The sequence below is a fragment of the Vipera ursinii genome (assembly GCF_947247035.1).
Source record: "Vipera ursinii genome assembly, chromosome: 3".
In the NCBI taxonomy this organism is placed as follows: domain Eukaryota; kingdom Metazoa; phylum Chordata; class Lepidosauria; order Squamata; family Viperidae; genus Vipera; species Vipera ursinii.
The window spans coordinates 195105746-195129286 of NC_139516.1; the positions used below are offsets into that span (position 1 = coordinate 195105746).

The 23541-nt window shown below is 38.4% G+C and overlaps 1 protein-coding gene across 1 annotated transcript in view; it reads right to left on the reverse strand.

Annotated features, from left to right (window-relative positions):
• CSMD3 (CUB and Sushi multiple domains 3) overlaps positions 1-23541 on the reverse strand; it is a gene marked incomplete at its 5' end in the record, with an annotated part of 537637 nt that overhangs the window by 308193 nt on the left and 205903 nt on the right. The window lies entirely within an intron of this gene.

Below are 23541 nucleotides of genomic sequence, written 5' to 3' on the forward strand. Positions count from 1 at the left end.
CGTCAAATAATCATTTCTCTATGCAATTTAGGAGGTCCAAAGGGCAAAAGAGTTCTGAGGCCTATAACCAGCTTGGAGGATGGCGAAACATATTCTTTAATACCTCCTCTTTAATACCTCCTCCTCACGTCCACCAACCTACTCTGATGCATATATCCATATTGCCTTTCATCCTTCTACACAGTTTTGGTATATTCAAATCTGCTTCCCCCTCCCATGCTCTTTTTCTATACCCCTATTTTGCCTTCATTTCCTTTCAAGCATGGGACCATCAGACAGCAACAATGGCCTATCCCAGCACCTTGGGAAGGACTTGACAGGTGGACAAAAATGCCAAATTCAGTCTAAACATTTGGTTGACTGTGTGACAAATCATAATAATTATAAGACATGGCAAAGCAAAGTATTACATGGCAAGCACATAGAAAAAGCAAAAAGCTACAACCAGTAGACAAAGCAGAACACAAGACCTGGCAATTGCTAAGACTAGGAAAGTTGAAGAAAGAGACAGGGACTAAATTCTGAAGGCAGGAGAAGAAGAAATGGATGGAAACTAATCAAGGAGAAAACCAACCTAGAACTAAGGAGAACTTTCCTGACAGTGAGAATAATTAATCAGTGGAACAATTTGCCTCCAGAAGTTGTGGGTGCTCCAACACTGGAGGTTTTTAAAGAAGAAACTGAGCAACCATTTGTCTGAAATGGTCTAGACTCTAGAGTTTTATGCTTGAACAGGGAGTTGGACTAGAAGACCTCCAAGGTCCCTTCCAACTCTATTATTCTGGCTGCATATGACCAAACCTAAGACAAATTCATACAAAGCCAAACAGGAAGTGCTTTAGATGATTTCCTACAAGGGTTTTGTTTTCAACCAGTAATAATATTAAAGTGAAGATTGAAGTGGATTCTTCAGTGTTTTCTCAAATATTATTTCAGTTTCATATTGGTTAAATGATTTTCTCTATGCAGTGTTGAACATAGCCAGACTACTCACAAAACACAAAAATTTGCATCAGATTACTGGCCCAAAAAGGCAGAGGATCGAAGCCAAACCATAACTTTCTTTCCTTCCAGCTTTACATACAAACAAACTGCTTGCCAATTTCCTATACTGACATTGCCAAAACACTAAAATGAGTGTAGTCTTCTCTGGAACATCCATCTCCCAATGCCACCCTCTGAGGTCATCAAAGATTGAGGCCTTAGAGACAGGAACATTTTTCCAGAGCACTGAGTTTATGTGTCATCATCAGACAAAAGTTGCAAAAAGTCACATCTTCCTCAGGAACTTCCTCAGAGGAGTTTTTAATATCAGCACATCATGGACAGCAGCCATTTGAGAGCACAATTTCTTTCCCAATGCCAAATGCACTCGGAAAAAGGCACTAGGTTTGTCATGGATTCCACATAGCCCCATTTCCTTTCTGCTTGAGTAGGAAAGCAGCTGGCATTGCTCTCATAATGCTTTATTCTGGAGAGATCTTTATCCAAATGTTCTAAATCCATAGCCTTAATTATTCTATATTGCTGTTCACTGAGTTATTTATAGTGCAATATCCAAGTGCCATTTGTTATTTATTTAAAAATGCAATATATTGAAAATGTTATCCTTTCAAACAAAGGGAAGGAATTTAATGTTTTAGTTGATTATTCTCTGCTTTTATGACATTTAAAAGACTGATATAAAATAAAGAAAGAGAGAGACAAAAAACAGATGAATTGATGATTGGGATTACAGTAGCCCATTATATTCCTATAAAGGACTTCCAAAATTTAAATAAAATGGATCCTTCTTCCTATAACATGAAGATCTACAAGGTATTGGTGAATGAAGAGAATAGCGGAAAGTCAAAGAATTATCCTTCTACAGCAATGGTTCCCAACATTTATGACTTGGCAGCCTGGCGGTGGGAGAGGGGAACTGGCCTGTACAAGTGGTGGGGCAGGGTGCATGCATGTGCACCCCAGCCCACCACTCACACTAGCTCCACATGTGTGTCCGTGTGTGTGCCAGTCAGTTGCTCAGCAGCCTGGTTCCAAACAGGCCGCAACCCAGTAGTGGCCCATGGCCCAGGGGTTGGAGACTTCCGCTCTACAGAATGGGCATAAGAATGAAGAGGTGGATAGTGAGAAGACAATAAAGATTGAAGGCAACTGGACTAGGAAGGCAAATAATACAGAAAACTCATAGACAGAAACTGCCTAGTGCATGGAAGAGTAAAAGGGAACAAAGACCCTAAATTTCAAAGACTCTTAAAAGTTGATCAAATAGACAGGGGATTAGAGGAGGAATTGTTTTCCCAAATGGCATTTAGTCATTTTTAAAATAACTTATGTATGACATTTCTGACCACTTTTCTGAGTTTTACATTAAAAAATGACAACTGGTGATAACCATCCAGGCAGCCATCTTGTAATGTTCAGTGGAGTTGATTATGTTACACTGTTTAACTTGCATTAATACCTTTTGCTTCCGGTGGCTTGCACTTAAGCTTACATGTACTGTGAAATTCTCTTTATGAGAGAAATGGGAGATTCAATTTGAAAACAGTGTTCTGGAATATGTGGCCTCATCGGTCAGGTTTTCCTGAGAAAAGACATAGCTGCTTTTATGACTCACAGGAAGGGACTGTGTGCATTCTGAAATACCTCTTTTGAATCAAACCTGGAGCATTTAATTAACTAATGCATGTCTTAGCAAATGGTGGAACTTGGCTGAACCTGCCTCTTCTTGGAAAATAAATAGGCACTAGTTAATGGAAGACAATTGGGTTACAGAAAAAAACTGAGATGTTGCACTGAAAATGTGTAATGCCAAATTATTTCAACATTGCTGCTATAGAGCTTAGTTTTTATGTGCTCAAAAGTTAATAATCTGACATTAAATTACCATGTGGCCAAAATTATTAACAGATTTATCTCTAATCCCTAAGAGAAGTTGCACAGAGAAGATCTAAGACCACATCTGAGCCCAAAATTTTAGTTGCTAAATAAGACACTTAAGCGAGTTGTGTTCCAATTTACCTCCTTTTGCCACAATTGTTAATCACTAATCACTGAAGTTGTTAAGTGAATCATGCAGTCATTAAGTGCAGTGGCGTAGTGTGGGGGGTGCAGGGGGGGCCGGCCGCACCGGGTGCAACATCTGGGGGGGCGCACTCGCACTGAGCTGCTCAGGGAGCCCCAAGGGCTGCACAGAGTTGGCTTGGCTCCGCTCTCGAGCTGCTCTTTCTTGCAAAGCGAAATGAGTCCGGCAGGTGAGATGGGCGGCCACATAAACTGAATAAAATAAATAGAAGCGGCCAACTCTCCGCCCAGGCTCAGGCCAACCGCAAGTGCCCCGCAGGCGCCCTGGCAGGTTTGGCCGAGCGAAGACGGACCCGCTGGCCGGCCGGCCTAGCTTCATGCGCATGCGTGGCTTTATTTAGTGGGGCTCACGTGCGAGCTTGAATGCAGCGGCTCTTGCAGGTCGTAGCCCCGCCCAGCCGCCCTCGAGAGGGACCCGGAAGCATCCCGCATGCACGCAACTCTTCTTGGAAAGTCTACGCCGCTGCGGGGCGCGTCTTTTCAGCAGTGCCATGACGTCACCGCCCGCCCGCCCCTCTATTTCCACTTCCGGTTGCCTTGCCCCGGGTGCTGACAACCCACGCTACGCCACTGATTAAGTGAATCTGGCTTTCCACATTGACTTTGCTTGCTGGGAAGTTTACAAAAGGTGATCACATGACCCTAGGACAGTGAAACTGTTATAAATACATTCCACTTGCCAAGCACACAAATTTTGATCATGTGACCATGGGGGGAATGCTGCAATGGTTATAAGTGTGAAAAGTGAGTATAAGTTCCTTTTTTCAGGGCCATTATAACTTTGAATGGTTGTAAGCTGAGGACTACCTGTACACAGAGCAGGAGGAAAAAGTAGATGCAAGAAATCTCATGATTGCTTACTATAAAAAGGATTTACTCAGATGTTGCTGGCATCAATTCTTAGCTTGTATTTTATTCATTTTTTTTATAATAACTTACTTCTGAAATCCCAGGATAATTCTGTCTCTCTTTAATTGGATTCCACCCTACCTTTCCGGTAAGAACCTGTGACAGCTGCCAAGAAAACTACATGACCACATCCAGTATGAGTTGAGTTCAATGCAAACCAGAGTTAGCTTGACATGTAAATACATTCTGTCTCTTCAAGAAATATGAGCCATTTTCAAATGTCATAAGATATCAACAACCTTTCAGTGACATCTTAGAAAAGATTTTAAAGTCAGTACATTGTTATGGTATAAGGTCACAAGACATGGGAGTAAAATAGATGAAAGAGAGCATACCGGAATGAAGGAAAATGAATTCTAAAGATTTGTAAACTACAGGATATCACTAGAAATATTGTCAGCAGTAAGAACTTAACAAATAGTACATTGTTATGATTTATTGCCTTCATATTTCATATGAGTTTGGACCGTGGTAGATTATGACCAGAAATATTAATAAAATGCAAATCTTCATGTTGTCAACTTTAGAATGGTTGCAGTCATCTTTTTCCTTCTCATTCCTAGTTGTCACATAGCATGGAGGGAGGGGGTTGCCAGGTGTTGCGCTAAACCAGAGGTATCAAATTGCCGGCCCACGGACCGGATGCATCACTCCATTCCTGGCAATGGGGAATAAGCTCTGATACCTCACATGACATCACGAGTTTGATATGTCTGCACTAGACAAAACAGACTTTCTCTCTCAGACTTTCTCTCATGGGAACCAAGGTCATCGGTTGCTCCTGAGACTGCAGGCCAGGCGTTTCATGAAAAGCCCGCCAACAAGCTGAGTGGGGAAACATAGTTGCTTGCATAGTTTTGGGGGTGGGATTTCTTAACTTTGTATTGGAGAATTGTTATGCATCTCTTCAGACTTGGTTTCACTTTTAAAGTACCGATACTCTGTATCAATTAACATGTTCTTTGAGGAATTTGCAAGCCTCAGAGTTCTGCTTTATTTGTCTCTGTCGATCGGAACCATGACACATGTTTCTACACTTTCACCCTCAAGCTTTACACTTTTCAAATATGTTTGTTTTACTCTACACAATAAAATGTTACCAAAACTAAGATATTTATATCAAACAAGTAAAGGAAGTATGTTTAAGTTCTGAACTGATAAAATAGCTTCACTTGCTGTTAAAAAATATTCAGCACCAAGAATAATATACGGTATGTGTACTATACCATTCTTTAAAACTACAATCATGGGATAATGGATTGGATCCAGATTTATTCACACGTAGAATTGATCTACATGCCATTTAAGTTCACTTGAGTCTGGATCTACAAGGATTATTTATTTGAGTTCCCCTTCTCAAATGATTTTATGTTTGTTAGTAAGGGTAGCAGTAGAGGAATAGACAGAAAGGTATTTAATTTCTAAAAACTGAAATAACTGGCAGAATCTGCAGTTACAGGTGGTCCTTAACAAACGAGAATAATAGAAACTGCCCATTACAATTGTAAGTCATGACAGTCATAAATCATAAGTGACTGACCCAATTTTACAACTTTTTTTTTTTTGCAGAAGTAGTTAAGTGGACGCTACAGATGTTCTGCACTCATGGTTTGCTATAGGGCCAATTTTGTTGAACGTAACTAACTGCTAGTTTTTGGTAAATTAGTCTTAAAATGCAATCATATGACCATGGGACACTGCAGATGGTTGTAAATGTAGCTGTGTTGCTGAACACCTGAAGTTCAGTCATGCAACTGCAGGATATGTGTGACTGTCAGAACTGTGAATTCAAGTTGTAAGTAGTCCACAGGTAGGTCTGTCATAACTGAACAGTTGCTAAGTGGCTGGTCATACGTCGAGCACTATCTGTATACTCCTGATTAATTGACAAGGTCTGTAGGGAAGGTTTTGCTGCATGAAATTATTTATAGTAGATGATCTTCTCAGTGGTGGCACCTTTTATCTAGAGTAATACTTCTCATTAAATTATTGGGAAATCTATTTCTACTACTGTTTGTAAGCTGCCCAGAGTCACCTATGGATGAGATGGAGACCCCTGCGGATTTTACTCTGCCAGTCGTTACCAATTATAGGGTGGCAGTGCTCATCTCCATTTCAAGGCCATTGAGCCAGAGCTATCTGAAGACATTTCCATGATCACGTGGCCAGCATGTCATCACGAAGCACTGTTACCTTCCTATCGAAGTGGTACCTATTTATTTACTCACAAATGCATGCTTCCAAACTGCTAGGTTGGCAGAAGTTGAGATGAGGATGGGAACTCACCCATTGCATAGCACTCGGTTCTTGAACCTGGGTTTCCGGCTTTCCAGCCGATAAGTGCAGCCTCTTAACCACTAAGCCACTGTGTTGCCCCCTGGCAACACATAAATCCAATAAATAAATTTAAACAAACAAACAAAAAACAAACAAATAAATAAATAAATAAACAAACACACAAACAAACAAATAAATAGCATAGTAGATGCTGAAGACCTACTATGTAGTTCTTCCTGTAATGAATAACTGGTAAGTAGTTTTGCATCATTTCCACCTCAGTTTTATATAGATAGACATTACTCTTGACTTTCTACATTTAATATTTCATTTAAAGATATTTATTATAATCCATTCTGAGATATAAAAGCATAAAATGCATTAAAGTAACAAACAAGTGCTTCTTGTTTTGTCCATCTGACAGCTCTCTGAGGCTACTTTGCAGAAAAGTGTATCCTGAACTTTACACTGTGTGCTGACTTCACTAATATTTTTATTCCTTACAGCTCTTAGTTTTATGTATCTGACCTTCATGAATTTTCCTTCCCAGCTGTGTATTTACTTTATTTCTCTGTCAGCTCTTACAAGCTGATATGAAAGTCAGAGAAGTCATTGTGGTTATTATCTAAGTATTTACCACAAGACAATCCTTTCTTGAAGTTCTCCTCAGCAGATTTCTTGAGAAATTGGCTTTCATCAAGAACAAGTATCTGAAACACTTGACACACAAATAAAAATAATTGAAAACAGAGCTTAAAATCAACCTTTAGAAACTTTCTATTCTCCTTTTCAAGAAATAGATCTGCAGGCTTGATAGTCTCTTAAATTAGCCCCAACTCTGCTTCTTTCTACAATATGGTACAATAAGCAAACAAACAAAAAAAAAGCAATTTTACTTCTGCTTAACAATAATGCAAGCACAAGAAGCCAGTAGTAATTTGGTGATGATCTCTTGAGATGAAGGATGAGGCAATCAGAGTATGTATATGGAAGCCTCCCCCCCCAAAAAAAACCAAAAAAAACCCAAACAAGCCAGTCTTGTATAGTGGTTAAATCTGAAGATTGTGAATTCTAGTCCTGCTTTAGGCATGAAAGCCAGCTGGGTGACCTGTAACCAATCACTAGGAGACTGTGAGTTCTAGTCCCACCATAACAATAACAATAGTAACAATAGTAACAATAACAATAATAATAATGATAATGATAATAATGTTGGAAGGGAACTTGGAGGTCATCTAGTTTCTAGTCCAATCCCCTTAGGCAGGAAAATTGGCTGGGTGCCTCTGAGCCAGTCACTCTCTCTCAGTCCAACCCACCACACAGCTTGTTGTAGGGAACATAGGAAGAGGAAGTAGTATTTTATATGTTTGCTGCCTTCAGTTACTTATAAAATAATAAAGTTTGGATTAAAAAAATCTAAAAAAAACATAAGAAGAGGCAGAGTTTAATTATGCAGTCATAGCTGCCACTTTGACTTTTTTTGAAACTGCCCATGAAATGTTCCTGAGGCCCCTTTGGCTCAGATATCATTTTAGCCATAGCTTGATAAGAAAGATGCTATTCATTTTAGGGCCAAATTATAATTCAGATTGTAATATATTTGGTTTTTTTTAAAAAAATACTACCAGTTGTATACTATTGAATGAATGAAATTAGTGATAAAGATGATAAACTTCTGGGACCAGTGTTAAATTTCTCCCAATATAAATAAAGATGCAGCTATTGTCAGGTATAGTTTGTCCTTAATGCATATGAATTGATAATAACCTTTTTTGCAATAGAAAAAGGTCATTTCTGTTATTATCACTGTAATTTATTGTAATTTACTGATTATGTTATTAATATTATATACTTTCAGTTTCAGTCTTACAGTTCAAAGTAGTCATTGGCTGAGAATGTGAGGGTTGGATCCAAGGTTTATAGGTGGTTCAGTCATGTGCTGACTACATTTTCCACTCACAAAACAATCATAGCTGAAATTGCATTATTTTTTAAAAAGGCATTAAGGTTCAATGGACTGCTGGTTCCACAAACCTCAAAAAGAAAGCATTATTAATGGCTAACATGCTAAAGACCTGAAGAGTCATATGAACTAGACTTTTTCATGGCATAAGACTTTATTTAAATTAGAGGTGATGGGGTATTAATCATTACCTTCCTTTTTCAAAAAAATAAATGCATAATACTTTTAATAAGTACCACTAGGTTAAAATGATAAAATACAATAAAAACTGCCTCTAATTCACCTTTTCCTTCCACCTTTCTGGAACTATTTTCCAGGATTTGGCTATCTTGTTAAATATTATACTCATCATATTAAATTCCTTCTCTTTCTATTTTCACATAACTTTATCCAGATGTTGGAATGTATTAGCTAAACTCCTTACAGTTAATATATTATATATAATTCATTTATGTCTTGATGCTAATCTTGTTGTGTTCATTTACTTGCTAATAAAGCCAAATATAATATGGATCCTTCCCATGTACATACCATAAACTTACTCCACATAGTCTTATGATTGATTGAGTGACTTATCAACCATGATACTAAGCTTTTATTTTCATTCATAAATTACATTTTCTTCCTTTCTACAATCTTATTGTGTTGTGCTATATGATTTCCCTAAGAGTAGTCTGGATACAAATAGAAGATAGCCCCGTAGATAGGGCTCGCATATATATATAAATGGGATTAAAATTTATATATATTTTATATATATTTTAATCCTATATATATATATATATATATATATATATATATATATATATATATATATATATATATAATTTTAATCCCATTTATATATACACACACACACACACACACACACACACACACACATACATACATATATAGAGCCTTGGTGGAGCAGTGGGCTAATGCCTCCTTAAGTAACACTAGCTGCCTGCAATTAGTGCAGGTTCGCATCCCACCAGGCTCAAGGTTGACTCAGCCTTCCATCCTTCCGAGGTAGGTAAAATGAGGACCCAGATTGTTGGGGGCAATAAGCTGACTTTGTAAAAATGCCGCTTGGGGGGGCCCAAAAGCCCTAATAAGCAGGCATATACATAGAATGAAGGCTATTGCTAAGCACATTGATTTGTGCTTAAATTGTAAGCCACCCTGAGTCTTCGGAGAAGGGCGGGATATAAATGGGATTAAAATTATATATATATATATATATATATATATATATATATATATATATATATATATATATATATATATATATATATATATATATATATATATATGACATAGGTATTTATACCTAAGTGCTATTGCTATTACTATTGCTATCAGCCCGACACTGCTTGTTAGTTACCAACTGTTAGTAATTGCTGGAATTCTTGAAATACCATATAGACTTAGTCCCTACCTGTGTTGTTCAAATACCTGGAAATACTAGGTTTGTTATAATATAATTATATATTGTAGCTAAAATATAATTATATATTGTAGCTAAAATATAATTACATATTGTAGGATGTTATCAGATGTGCAAACTGCCTTTACAGTATGTGGAGAAACATGAGTCTTTATTGCTGATGCACACTGAATAATTGAGAAAACCAAAGAATATCAAATAAGAAGTCAGAATCTGCTTCACTGATTATAGAAACACCTTTGTTTGTGTCAGTCATGCCAAGCTGTGGAAAATGCTCCAAATAAAATGACTTTTTATTGTCTTCATGACAAACTTATATATTAAGTCAAAAACCCCTAATACAGACAGAACATAGCGACAAACTCTGGTTCCCAGTTGGCAAAGGAGTGAGATGAGGCTATATATGCTCCCTTTATCTATTCAACCTATATCCTGAATATATATTAAGGGAACCTGGATTGGAAGAAGATGAGTATGGTTTCATTGTTGGAGGATAGGGGAAAATGCAAAGAAACTGCAAATCCTAGTAATAAAACTCAAGGAATACAGGACTAAAATTAAATATAAAGAAGATCAAACTAATACCTTGGAACTGACAATGAAGATACAAAAGCAGTGGATAGCCTCTTCTTTTTAGAATCAATCATCAACATTAAAGGAGCAGGCTGCTGAAAAATACACCATAGCCTAGCACTTGGGAGAGCAGTCGTGAAAACCTTGGAAATATTGTACAGCAACAGTTGTAAAATATGAATAGATTTTTTTAAAAAAAATGTTTTGGAAGTGTCTGGACTAGCAACAAGGTGAATGGATTTAAAAATAAAATTCTTCCAAATTCTTTTGAAATGCAACTGAAGTGATGAAATGCTGGAAGGAATATTTATTTTAGACATTTGCATGGGAGTGACAATGATACCTCAGAGACTATCCAAGAAAAAAGATGATGCAAAGGCACACATAAATGCTGAGAGAATATAAATGCAGAAATGATGCTAAGTGTGCCAGTCAATCTTTTGTGCTTAATTCAGATTGAAAGACTACACAAACATAAAATGAATCAAATTTGTAAAGAGGATTTATGCTTGGAACAGTGTGTGCAGACCAAATTATTAAGAAAGGTATGAACACGAGAAAGTTTCTTCTACATTTGTTGATTTAGAGAAAGGGTTAAGGTTAGGATTAAAAATAAGTAGATTTGAATATTATATAGGTTTTCCATGCATATGGAATTCATGTTGGTTCCAAGTTGGTTGAAGAATCAGAAAAGAGCAATGTGTGAAGGAAGTAAAGTATGTAAGAGAATAAGATGACTGCTTCATTTTCTTTATTTCTGAGCTTTCACTTTACTGATGGTTAGTCCACAATTTAGAGCTACTTTTATTTTGTGTCCTGGCCCACATTGCATTTCTTGTATGAATCATTTTTGAATGTTTAGATCCTCATTGACTTCTTTTGTTGTCTTCCTTCTCTCCCCACCTCAGTGTTTTGTTTTCCCTTAAGTTTGCCATTGGTCACTGTTCTTCAATGTTTCCACTAGTAGTACTTCCACAGCTAAGTCTTCTTAGCTGGGATATGAAAGGAGCCCCATTGAAGTGCCTTTGTAGGTGCTTCCAACATGAATGTATGTAGTAGTGGTTAAATCATTTTCTACATATGCTAAACAATTGTGAAGTTTTACCTGTCTTGGGTACTGTTCTGGTAGTTTCAGGCTCATGCTAAGATCGAATTCTCCTCCAGTAAAATAGATCCAAGATTTTACCAAAGCATTGTCCCTTATCATGCCATTGGAATTAAATTAGCATCATACATTTGGAAAGGACACAGTGCACAAATTCATATTAAAGCACCCTGAACATTGTCTACCTAGAATCTGCTTGACCACACCCAGTAAACAGAAGCCACCACATCTTCAAGAAATGGATTCAACTTGTCATTAGCAAACTGTTCATAATATTCAAGTAGACTCTTACCTCCTTATAAGTTACAATTATTATTTCATTTCAGGCACTCTGGGACAACAAGAAAACATATTATGTATTTTTCCCATCTTTAATGAGTTAAGTGGATAGAGTCCAACTGTTTCTCAGTTGTTGCTCATGACTTACAGAATCACTTCATTTGGAATAAAGGTTTGGATCTTTATTTTAGCAACTGCTTAAGAGGACACTCTTCTATAGAACATTTTGTAACTTGTGAATTGTTTAAACTTGAGTTTCACTCTTGTTTTTCTTCTTTATTTTGTATTTCAGCTATGAAATTTATTTATTTTTATTATAATCATGATTATCATTTTTATTCTAAACTGTTTATAATTTTAATTTTAATGATGTTCCCTGTGGATATTTTAACTGGTTCTATGTTTTACTGGATTGCTGCCAATTGCTGAAAACCCTGATTGATTTGGCAGGATACAATAAAATAAATATTCAAGTATCCCTTCAGGCACCTGGATGAATGCTATTTATATTCCTCCTTTCCCCCCCCACAAGGCTAAACAAACTCAGTTCCTTAAAACTCTCCTCGCAAAAAAGTTTCCTGTTACTTGATGAAGTTTATTGCCTTTTTTCTCAAACTATCCTACTTTGTAATAAATGAACTCTACATAAGTTTGAATCTTACCAATACAGAATAGAATGAATCTTTTATTTGGAAACGACATTTCTGTTCACTCAGCTAATTATATATTTATCTTTTCTATAGCCATCTCACTTTAGAATCTCATACTTAGTTTGTGGCCAAATGCTATTCCAATAACTCTTTTCATGGAAATCTTTACCAAGCTTGGATCACCTGTCCCTGATCTTTTCCCAGAATAAACAATTTAGCCAAGAAAGCATTTTTGTCTGTTAAATCAATTCTGTAATTTTCAACCTGGTTTTTATTTTGTAACTGTGCACTGTTTTCTAGAGTAAACTCAGCCCATTCTGCAAATATCTGCAGATCTGATCAGTCTTACTCTCTTATCAACAAGATTAATAAAAAAAATAAAGAAATTAAAAAGTGGAAAAAAAAGAAACCTGTGGCATCCGACTTGATGTCATTCTAGTTTGATGGATAATAACTTGTTGTTGTTGTTAGCTGCGAAGTCGTGTCCGACCCATCGCGACCCTATGGACAACATTCCTCCAGGCCTTCCTGTCCTCTACCATCTTCTGGAGTCCATTTAAGCTCACGCCTACTGCTTCAGTGACTCCATCCAGCCACCTCATTCTCTGTCGTCCCCTTCTTCTATTGCCCTCGATCTTTCCCAGCATTAGGCTCTTCTCCAGTGAGTCCTTCCTTCTCATTAGGTGGCCAAAGTATTTGAGTTTTAGCTTCAGGATCTGGCCTTCTAAAGAGCAGTCAGGATTGATCTCCTCTAGGACTGACCAGTTTGATCGCCTTGCAGTCCAAGGGACTCACAGGAGTCTTCTCCAGCACCATAGTTCAAAGGACTCAATTCTTTGGCGCTCAGCCTTTCTTATGGTCCAACTTTCACAGCCACACATTGCAACTGGGAAGACCATAGCCTTGACTATACGCACTTTTGTTGACAGGGTGATGTCTCTGCTTTTTAGTGTGCTGTCTAGATTTATCATGGCTTTCCTCCCCAGGAGCAAGCGTCTTTTAATTTCTTGGCTACAGTCCCCATCTGCAGTGATCTTGGAGCCCAGGAAAATAAAATCTGTCACTACTTCCATTTCTTCCCCATCTATTTGCCAGGAATTGAGAGGGCCAGATGCCATGATCTTGGTTTTCTTAATGTTAAGTTTCAACCCAAGTTTTGCACTCTCCTTCTTCACCCGCAACAAGAGGCTCTTTGGTTCTTCTTCACTTTCTGCCATTAGAGTGGTATCATCTGCGTATCTTAGGTTGTTGATATTTCTTCCGGCAATCTTAATTCCAACTTTTGATTCATCTAGCCCTGCCTTTCTCATGATATGCTCTGCATATAAGTTAAATAGGCAGGGCGACAGTATACAGCCTTGCCGGACTCCTTTCCCAATTTTGAACCAATCAGTGGTTCCGTGTCCAGTTCTCACTGTTGCCTCTTGACCCGCATATAGGTTTCTCAAGAGACAAATAAGATGGTCTGGTACTCCCATCTCTTTAAGAACTTGCCACAGTTTGTTATGATCCACACAATCAAAGGCTTTAGCATAGTCAATGAAGCAGAAGCAGATGTTTTTTCTGGAACTCCCTAGCTTTCTCCATGATCCAGCGTATGTTGGCAATTTGATCTCTAGTTCCTCTGCCTCTTCAAAATCCTGCCTGTACTTCTGGTAGTTCTTGATCCACATACTGCTGAAGTATAGCTTGTAGGATTTTAAGCATGACTTTACTAGCATGAGAAATTAGTGCAATGGTGTGATAGTTTGAACATTCTTTGGCACTGACTTTCTTTGGAATTGGAATGTAAACTGATCTTTTCCAATCCTGTGGCCATTGTTGAGTTTTCCAAATTTGCTGGCAAATTGAGTGTAGCACTTTTACTGCACTGTCTTTTAAGATTTTGAATAGCTCAGCTGGAATACTGTCACCTCCACTAGCTTTGTTGTTGCTCAGCTTTTCTAAGGCCCACTTCACTTCACATTCTAGGATGTCTGGCTCGAGGTCAGTGACCACCTCATTGTGATTATCAGGGACATTAAGCTCATTCCTGTATAGTTCTTCTGTGTAATTTTGCCACCTCTTCTTAATCTCTTCTGCCTCTGTTAGGTCCCTGCCACTTTGGTCCTTTATCATGCCCATTTTTGCATTAAACGTTCCCTTCATCTCTCCAATTTTCTTGAAAAGATCTCTGGTCCTCCCTATTCTATTGTTTTCTTCTATTTCTTTGCACTGTTCATTTAAGAAGGCATTCTTATCTCTTCTAGCTATTCTCTGGAATTCTGCATTCAATTGGGCATATCTATGTTTTTCTCCCTTGCCTTTCGCTTCCCTCCTTTCCTCAGCTATTTGCAAAGCTTCCTCAGACAGCCATTTTGCTTTCTTGCATTTCTTTTTCTTTGGGATGGTTTTGGTTGCTACCTGTTGTACAATGTCACAAACCTCTGTCCATAGTTCTTCAGGCACCCTGTCTATCAGATCTAATTCCTTAAATCTATTTTTCACCTCTACTGTATATTCAACAGGAATATGATTTAATTCATACCTGAGTGGCCTAGTGCTTTTCCCTACTTTCTTCAGTTTAAGCCTAAACTTTGCAAGGAGAAGCTCATGGTCTGAGCCACAGTCAGCTCCTGGTTTTGGTTTTACTGACTGTATAGAGCTTCTCCATCTTTGGCTGCAGAGCATATAGTCAATCTGATTTCTGTGTTGACCGTCTGGTGATGTCCATGTGTAGAGCCGTCTCTTGGGTTGTTGGAAAAGAGTGTTTGCTATGACCATCATATTCTCTTGACAAAATTCTATCAGCCTGTGCCCTGCTTCATTTTGTACTCCAAGGCCAAACTTGCCTGTTATTCCAGTTATCTTTTGGCTTCCTACTTTAGCATTCCAATCCCCCATGATGATAAGGACATCATTTTTTGGTGTTAGTTCTATAAGGTGCTGTAGGGCTTCATAGAACCGGTCAATTTCATCCTTTTCAGCACTGGTGGTTGGGGCATAGACTTGGACTACTGTGATATTGAATGGTTTGCCTTGGATTCGAACTGAGATCATTCTGTCATTTTGAGGATTGTATCCCAGTATTGATTTTCCTACTCTTTTATTGACTATGAAGGCTACTCCATTTCTTCTGAGGGATTCTTGTCCGCAGTAGTATACCTGATGGTCATCTGAATTAAATTCACCCATTCCTGTCCATTTTAGTTCGCTGATACCTAAGATGTCGATGTTCAGTCTTGTCATCTCTTGTTTGACCACATCCAGCTTGCCTTGATTCATGGATCTTACATTCCAGGTTCCTATGGAGAAAAAATCTTTACAGCATCGGACTTTCCTTTCACCACCAGACACATCCACAGCTGAGCGTCCTTTCGGCTTTGGCCCAGTCGCTTCATTCTTTCTGGCGCTACTAGTACTAGCCCTCTGCTCTTCCCCAGTAGCATATTGGGCTCATCTTCCAGCGTCATATCGTTTTGCCTTTTGGTACTGTCCATAGGGTTTTCATGGCAAAGATACTGGAGTGGGTTGCCATTTCCTTCTCCAGTGGATCACGTTTTGTCAGAACTCTCGGCTATGACCTGTCCGTCTTGGGTGGCCCTGCACGGCATAGCTCATAGCTTCATTGAATTACGCAAGCCCCTTCGCCACGACAAGGCAGTAATCCATGAAGGGGGGATAATAACTTAGGCAGTCTATTTGACCAATGTTGCAGGAATCCACCAAAAGTATAATTAAATTAGCTTTGTAATCAGAATGTTATGGTACATTTTTCCAATGTTTGGCAGAAATCAAAATTATATGTCTAACATTCTCTAAAAAAATATTTTTGGTTTCTTCCTCTGTTTCTTTTACTTTTCCATCCATTGACATTGTTCATGTTTGTATGTATATATGTATGTATACATATATACAATCATAAACAACATTGATGGATATAATAAATAATAAACCTTTATTGTCAAAGTACAACATGTGTACATTGAGATTAGCTGAGCCTTCCCCCGTGCTCTCTCCCCCCAACACACAGTGACAACAAACCCTCCATCCCACCACACTATGTGAACCAACTACACCACACACCGGCCTCCCAAGTCAATTCTGCATAAGATTATGTCCCATTTAAAAGCCTAACAGCCCACGGATAAAAGCTATTTTTCAGCCTGTTGGTACGGCTGGCTATATTCCTATATCTCCTACCGGATGGTAGGAGAGTAAAGAGATACCATCCAGGGTGTGAGTCATCCCTGAGAATCTTCCTCACTCTTCCAAGGCAACGAGCCCTGGTGAGGTCATCCAGTGGTGTCAGGGAACAGCCCACAATGTCTTGTGCTGTGCTCACTACCCTCTGTAATACTTTCCTGTCCGCGGCTGTCAGACCAGCATACCAAACCACAATACCATACGAGAGGACGCTCTCTATAGTAGACCGGTAAAAGAGGGTCATTAGGTGTTGTTCTACCCTGTTCTTCCGCAAGACCCTAAGAAAGTGAAGTATATATGCAAGAAGTTAAGAGAACCATACAGTTGGCCTTGACTTACGACTGGTCACTTAGTGACAGTTCAAAGTTATGATGATTCCCCCCCCAAAAAAAGTGTTTACCACTGTCATACATACTATGCCGGCCAGCTTTTGCAGCCATTTGCAATGTTCCATAATCATGTGACCATGATTTACAATAACATTTACTTTTCATTTCCAGCAAAATCCAGCCCATAGCAAACAATGGGTTCACTTAACACACTGTTCACTTGACTGCTGCAAAAAAGGTTATAAATTGGGTCCAGTTACATAGTGATCCACATTACAACCTACAACTGTAATTGGAGGATTCATTAATTTTATCTAAGGTTATCCCATTTTCTACAAGAAAGAAAATAAAATAATTTATTATGTTAGTATGAGATTATTGTTTTCATTTATTATTATTACTAAAGTTATTGTACTCATATGTTGATGACTTTTTATATTAAACTCATTTTTAAATAAAAAATTGAGGATACAAAGAGATGTGTAGCTTTTTCTTAATTAAGAATAAATTTTCAGGACTGTAATTTCACTCCATAAAATATTTGCTGATAAGAAAAATAGTACAAATCAGATTAATAGAATAAATGTTATATTGCATTAAATAAGGTATAAACAGTGGAAAATAAAATAATTAGTTCTGTGATTATTAATTTTTAATTATACTACCAATTGATCTCACTGTTACATTAACTACAATGCAACACAAAGGAATATTTTTTGATGGAGAAAGAATCTAATTAGAATTCTTTAGACAAGCTGACAATTACAGTCATTCAATCCTCATTCAAAAAGTTATTTAAGCCTTGCTTTGCCAAAGGTCATAATGTAGTCATTTGAATTTATGCTAAAGTACAGACTAAACCACGCTGAAAATTAATGGACAATCACTTGTGTCTTTAACATTAATTGAAACCTATCTTTTTATTAGGCTTTGAAACAATTGATTCATTTCATTATTTTTGTTGTTGAGGTGGTGTGATTTGCTTTGTCAAGGTGAAGTGCTGATACAGTTCACTTTGGCAAAGAAATATAGGTGGCCTTAAAGCACTTCAAGACAGAAGAAGGCTTATCTCCAACTTCCTCCACAAGTGTTGGTCAAAGTGATTTCTCTTTTGAAAATACCATGGATGTATAAAGATACAGAAGGAGATAGATCAAACTGGTTTGATTAAATAAATGCAGTCCTATGTTTCATGAACAGACAACCTTGGAAACTACAAGTTCAGATTAGGACATCTCATTTTATTTTATTTATTTTATTTTAATACTTTATTTTATTTTTCAATCAGCTGTGGCAAAAACAACTGGATACAGAGTAAAAATAATGCAATTTGTATTATATGATTTCCTTGCAAGATACAGTTAAAATTTAATTCTATCCATATTTCCTTACAATGTCCACTAATGTTGGTGGACTTACTCTGTTGGCCACTGGGTTCTAAAAATGGCTGGTGAGTGTGTCCCCACTTGCACTACTTACCACCACACAGATGCTACTGGTCCCATTTGCAAATGCGTGGGATGCTAGTGCTGCCGCCAGAGTCACGCAGAAACTAATGCCCCATTTGTGCATGTGCATGGCCACCAGCGCATTGGCACCAGCGCCGCTGTGAGGGTTGTTGGACTGAGAGAAAGTGACTACCACTTTACACATTTCCCATGATAATATATAAATAGTGTTCCTATTTCAAATATCATATTTGAAAATATGTTTTTCCAAATCAAAATCTATAAGGAATCCTAATGAGCATTACAGTATTTTGAGACAAAAATTGAACAAGTGTTTCAGAAACAAAGGGAGAAAATAAAAAAATAAAAATAAAGGGAAATAACAGGTTCATAAGTAATAATAGAGGGCCTCCTCAGGGTGCCGCCGATCAAAGAATGCCGATTGGTGACCCCCAGGGGGAGAGCGTTCTCTGTGGGCGCGCCAGACCTTTGGAACCGCTTACCGGTTGAGCTCCGGATGGCCCCCGACCTTCGCTCCTTCCAGCGCGATCTCAAAACATTCTTTTTTGAACAAGCTGGCCTGGTCTGACGGGATGGGGTTGGGTTTTTAAAACTAGTTTTAATTTTAATATGGATTGATTTCATGGGCATGATGTTTAATGGCTTTTTAATTTTTCTATTCGATTTTTATTGTGTATTGCCCTGTTCACCGCCCTGAGTCCTTCGGGAGAAGGGCGGTATAGAAATCAAATTATTAAATTAATTAAATTAAATTAAATTAAATTATTAATAGCATAATAAAAGAGAACAAATGAGATATCTGATGGGACAGAGCACATAATTGCTGATTTGGGTGAAAACATACAGAATTGCAACATGTCTATGCCTATGAATGATAATAGAATAGAAACTATTATCTTCCTGTATTAATTGAAATATCAAAAATACAATCCTTAATGAATTATAATTTGAATAATAATTTAGCATTAGGATTCATACAGTAAAAGCAAGATGTTGGCTATGATATGAGAAGCACACTTTTATATAGGAATAGTAAATATATGCATTGATTATATCTAATTTGTTTTCTAATTTGAGAATAATCACTCTCCAGATTACATTCAATCTTTTTTGTCACTTTTTAATTTATGAATACCCTTCATGGATTACTGCCTTGTCATGGCAAAGGGGCTTGCATAATTCAATGAAGCTGTGAGCTATGCCGTGCAGGGCCACCCAAGATGGACAGGTCATAGCAGAGAGTTCTGACAAAACATTTATTTTATTTTATTTATTTTAATTCCATTTATATCCCGCTCTTCTCCGAAGACTCAGGGTGGCTTACAAGCTTAGCAGTAGCCTTCATTCTATGCATATGCCACTGGAGAAGGAAATGGCAACCCACTGCAGTATATTTGCCATGAAAGCCCTATGGACAGTACCAAAAGGCAAAAAGATATGATGGTGGAAGATGAGCCCCTCAGGTTGGAAGGCATCCAGTATACTACTAGGGAAGAGCAGAGAGCTAGTATTAGTAGCGCCAGAAAGAATGAAGCGACTGGGCCAAACCCAAAAGGACGCTCAGCTGTGGATGTATCTGGTGATGAAAGGAAAGTCTGATGCTGTAAAGATTTTTTCTCCATAGGAACCTGGAATGTAAGATCTATGAATCAAGGCAAGCTGGACATGGTCAAACAAGAGATGACAAGACTGAACATCGACATCTTAGGAATCAGCAAACTAAAATGGACAGGAATGGGTGAATTTAATTAGAGATGGCTATCAGGTATACTACTGCGGGCAAGAATCCTTCAGAAGAAATGGAGTAGCCTTCATAGTCAATAAAAGAATAGGAAAAGCAATACTGAGATACAATCCCCCAAAAAATAGAATGATCTCAGTTCGAATCCAAGGCAACCATTCAATATCACACTAGTCCAAGTCTATGGCCCAACCACCGGTGTTGAAGAGGATGAAATTGACCGGTTTTATGAAGCCCTACAGCACCTTATAGAACTAACACCAAAAAATGATGTCCTTATCATCATGGGGGATTGGAATGCTAAAGTAGGAAGCCAAAAGATAACTGGAATAACAGGCAGGTTTGGCCTTGGAGTAAAAAATGAAGAAGGGCACAGGCCGATAAAATTTTGTCAAGAAAATATGATGGTCATAGCAAACACTCTTTTCCAACAACCCAAGAGACGGCTCTACACATGGACATCACTAGACGGTCAACACAGAAATCAGATTGACTATGTGCTCTGCAGCCAAAGATGGAGAAGCTCTATACAGTCAGTAAAACCAAAACCAGGAGCTGACTGTGGCTCAGACCATGAGCTTCTCGTTGCAAAATTTAGGCTTAAACTGAAGAAAGTAGAGAAAAGTACTAAACCACTCAGGTATGAACTAAATCATATCCATGATGAATATACAGTAGACATGACAAATAGATTTAAGGAATTAGATCTGATAGACAGAGTGCCTGAAGTGCCTCCTGAAGTAACACCAGCTGCCTGCAATTAGTGCAGGTTTGAGTCCCACCAGGCTCAAGGTTGACTCAGCCTTCCATCCTTCCGAGGTAGGTAAAATGAGGACCCAGATTACTGGGGGCAATAAGCTGACTTTGTAATAATGCCACTTGGGGGGGGGGGCAAAAGCCCTAATAAGCAGGCATATACATAGAATGAAGGCTATTGCTAAGCACATTGATTTGTGCTTTAGATTGTAAGCCGCCCTGAGTCTTCGGAGAAGGGCGGGATATAAATGGGATTTAAAAAAAGTATGGAGGGAGGTTCACAACATTGTACAACAGGTAGCAACTAAAACCATCCAAAAGAAAAAACAAATGCAAGAAAGCAAAATGGCTGTCTGAGGAAGCTTTGCAAATAACTGAAGAAAGGAGGGAAGCAAAAGGCAAGGAAGAAAAAGAAAGAAACACCCAATTGAATGCAGAATTCCAGAGAATAGCTATAAGACATAAGAATAATTTCTTAAATGAACAGTGCAAAGAAATAGAAGAAAACAATAGAATAGGGAGGACCAGAGGTCTCTTCAACAAAATTGGAGAGATGAAGAGAACATTTCATGCAAAAATGGGCATGATAAAGGATCAAAATGGCAGGGACCTAACAGAGGCAGAAGAGATTAAGAAGAGGTGGCAAAATTACACAGAAGAACTATACAGGAATGAGCTTAATGTCCCTGATAATCACAATGAGGTGGTCACTGACCTCGAGCCAGACATCCTAGAATGTGAAGTGAAGTGGGCCTTAGAAAAGCTGAGCAACAACAAAGCTAGTGGAGGTGAGAGTATTCCAGCTGAGCTATTCAAAATCTTAAAAGACGATGCAGTAAAAGTGCTACACTCAATTTGCCAGCAAATTTGGAAAACTCAGCAGTGGCCACAGGATTAGAAAAGATCAGTTTACATTGCAATTCCAAAGAAAGGCAGTGACAAAGAATGTTCAAACTATCGCACCATTGCACTCATTTTACATACTAGTAATGTTATGCTTAAAATCCTAAAAGCTAGACTCCAGCAGTATGTGGATCAAGAATTACCAGAAGTACAGGCAGGATTTCAAAGAGGCAGAGGAACTAGAGATCCAATTGCCAACATACGGTGGATCATGAAGAAAGCTAGGGAGTTCCAGAAAAACATCTACTTCTGCTTCATTGACTATGTAAAGCATTTGATTGTGTGGATCACAACAAACTGTGTCAAGTTCTTAAAGAGATGGGAGTACCAGACCATCTTATTTGTCTCTTGAGAAACCTATATGCGGGTCAAGAGGCAACAGTGAGAACTGGACACGGAACCACTGATTAGTTCAAAATTGGGAAACGAGTCCAGCAAGGCTACTGTTGCCCTGCCTGTTTAACTTATATGCAGAGCACATCATGAGAAAGGCAGGGCTAGACGAATCAAAAGTTGGAATTAAGATTGCCGGGAGAAATATCAACAGCCTAAGATATGCTGATGATGCCACTCTAATGGCAGAAAGTGAAGAGGAACTAAAGAGCCTCTTGTTGCAGGTGAAAAAAGAGAGTACAAAAGTGCTTGAAACTTAATATTAAGAAAACGAATATCATGATATCCGGCCTTCTCAATTCCTGGCAAATAAATGGGGAAGAAATGGAGGTAGTGACAGATTTTATTTTCCTGGGCTCCAAGATCACCGCAGACGGGGACTGCAGCCAAGAAATTAAAAGATGCTTGCTCCTGGGGAGGAAAGCCATGGCAAATCTAGACAGCACATTAAAAAGCAAAGATATCACCCTGCCAACAAAAGTGTGTATAGTCAAGGTTATGGTCTTCCCAGTTGCAATGTATGGCTGTGAAAGTTGGACCATAAGAAAGGCTGAGCACCAAAGAATTGAGGCCTTTGAACTAAGGTTCTGGAGAAGACTCCTGCCAGTCCCTTGGACTGCAAGGCAATCAAAACGGTCAGTCCTAGAAGAGATCAACCCTGATTGCTCTTTAGAAGGCCAGATCCTGAAGTTGAATCTGAAATACTTTGGCGACTTAATGAGAAGGAAGGACTCACTGGAGAAGAGCCTAATGCTGGGAAAGGTTGAGGGCAAGAGAAGAATGGGACGACAAAGAATGAGGTGGCTGGTTGGAGTCATTGAAGCAGTAGGAGTGAGCCTAAATGGACTCCAGAAGATGGTAGAGGACAGGAAGGCCTGGAGGAATGTTGTCCATGGGGTCGCAATGGGCCGGACACGACTTCACAACTAACAACAATAAACTTATAAATGTTCTTTCAGATAGATGATGGAGTGAAGATAAATCCATATGAAAGAGTGGTATCTTACTATATATTTTTTTAAAAAAAATCCACCATGACATGATTATAACAGGCTCCAGCCACAACAATCCTGCAGAATTCCACAGATGTTCATCATAATGTTTCTGAAACACTTGAAGAAGCTGTGGTTTGCATCTGAAGGAAAAAGTGTACTTAAAATCATATTTGAGTGTGCATATAATATGGATGTTTCTGACTCCTTAATATGGATCATGAATAAGAGGATGTTGTAAATATTTAGCTCATAGTTCAAGACGTTTGCATTCCATCTGTAAGTCATGGATCTGAGTCAATACAGGTGGCTGTAGATTCTTATAGTAAGGCATCAGGTTGTGGAAGTGCCAAGCCCTAAATCACAATTTTATCACATTGTCAGGTAAAAAGGGCTGAACAGTGAAAGTTGGCCAAGCTCCTTAAGAAGAATGATCATTAACTCCTGTAAGAATAACATGGATTCTGGCTACTTGAGTGCATTGTTCAGATCTCCTTCTCT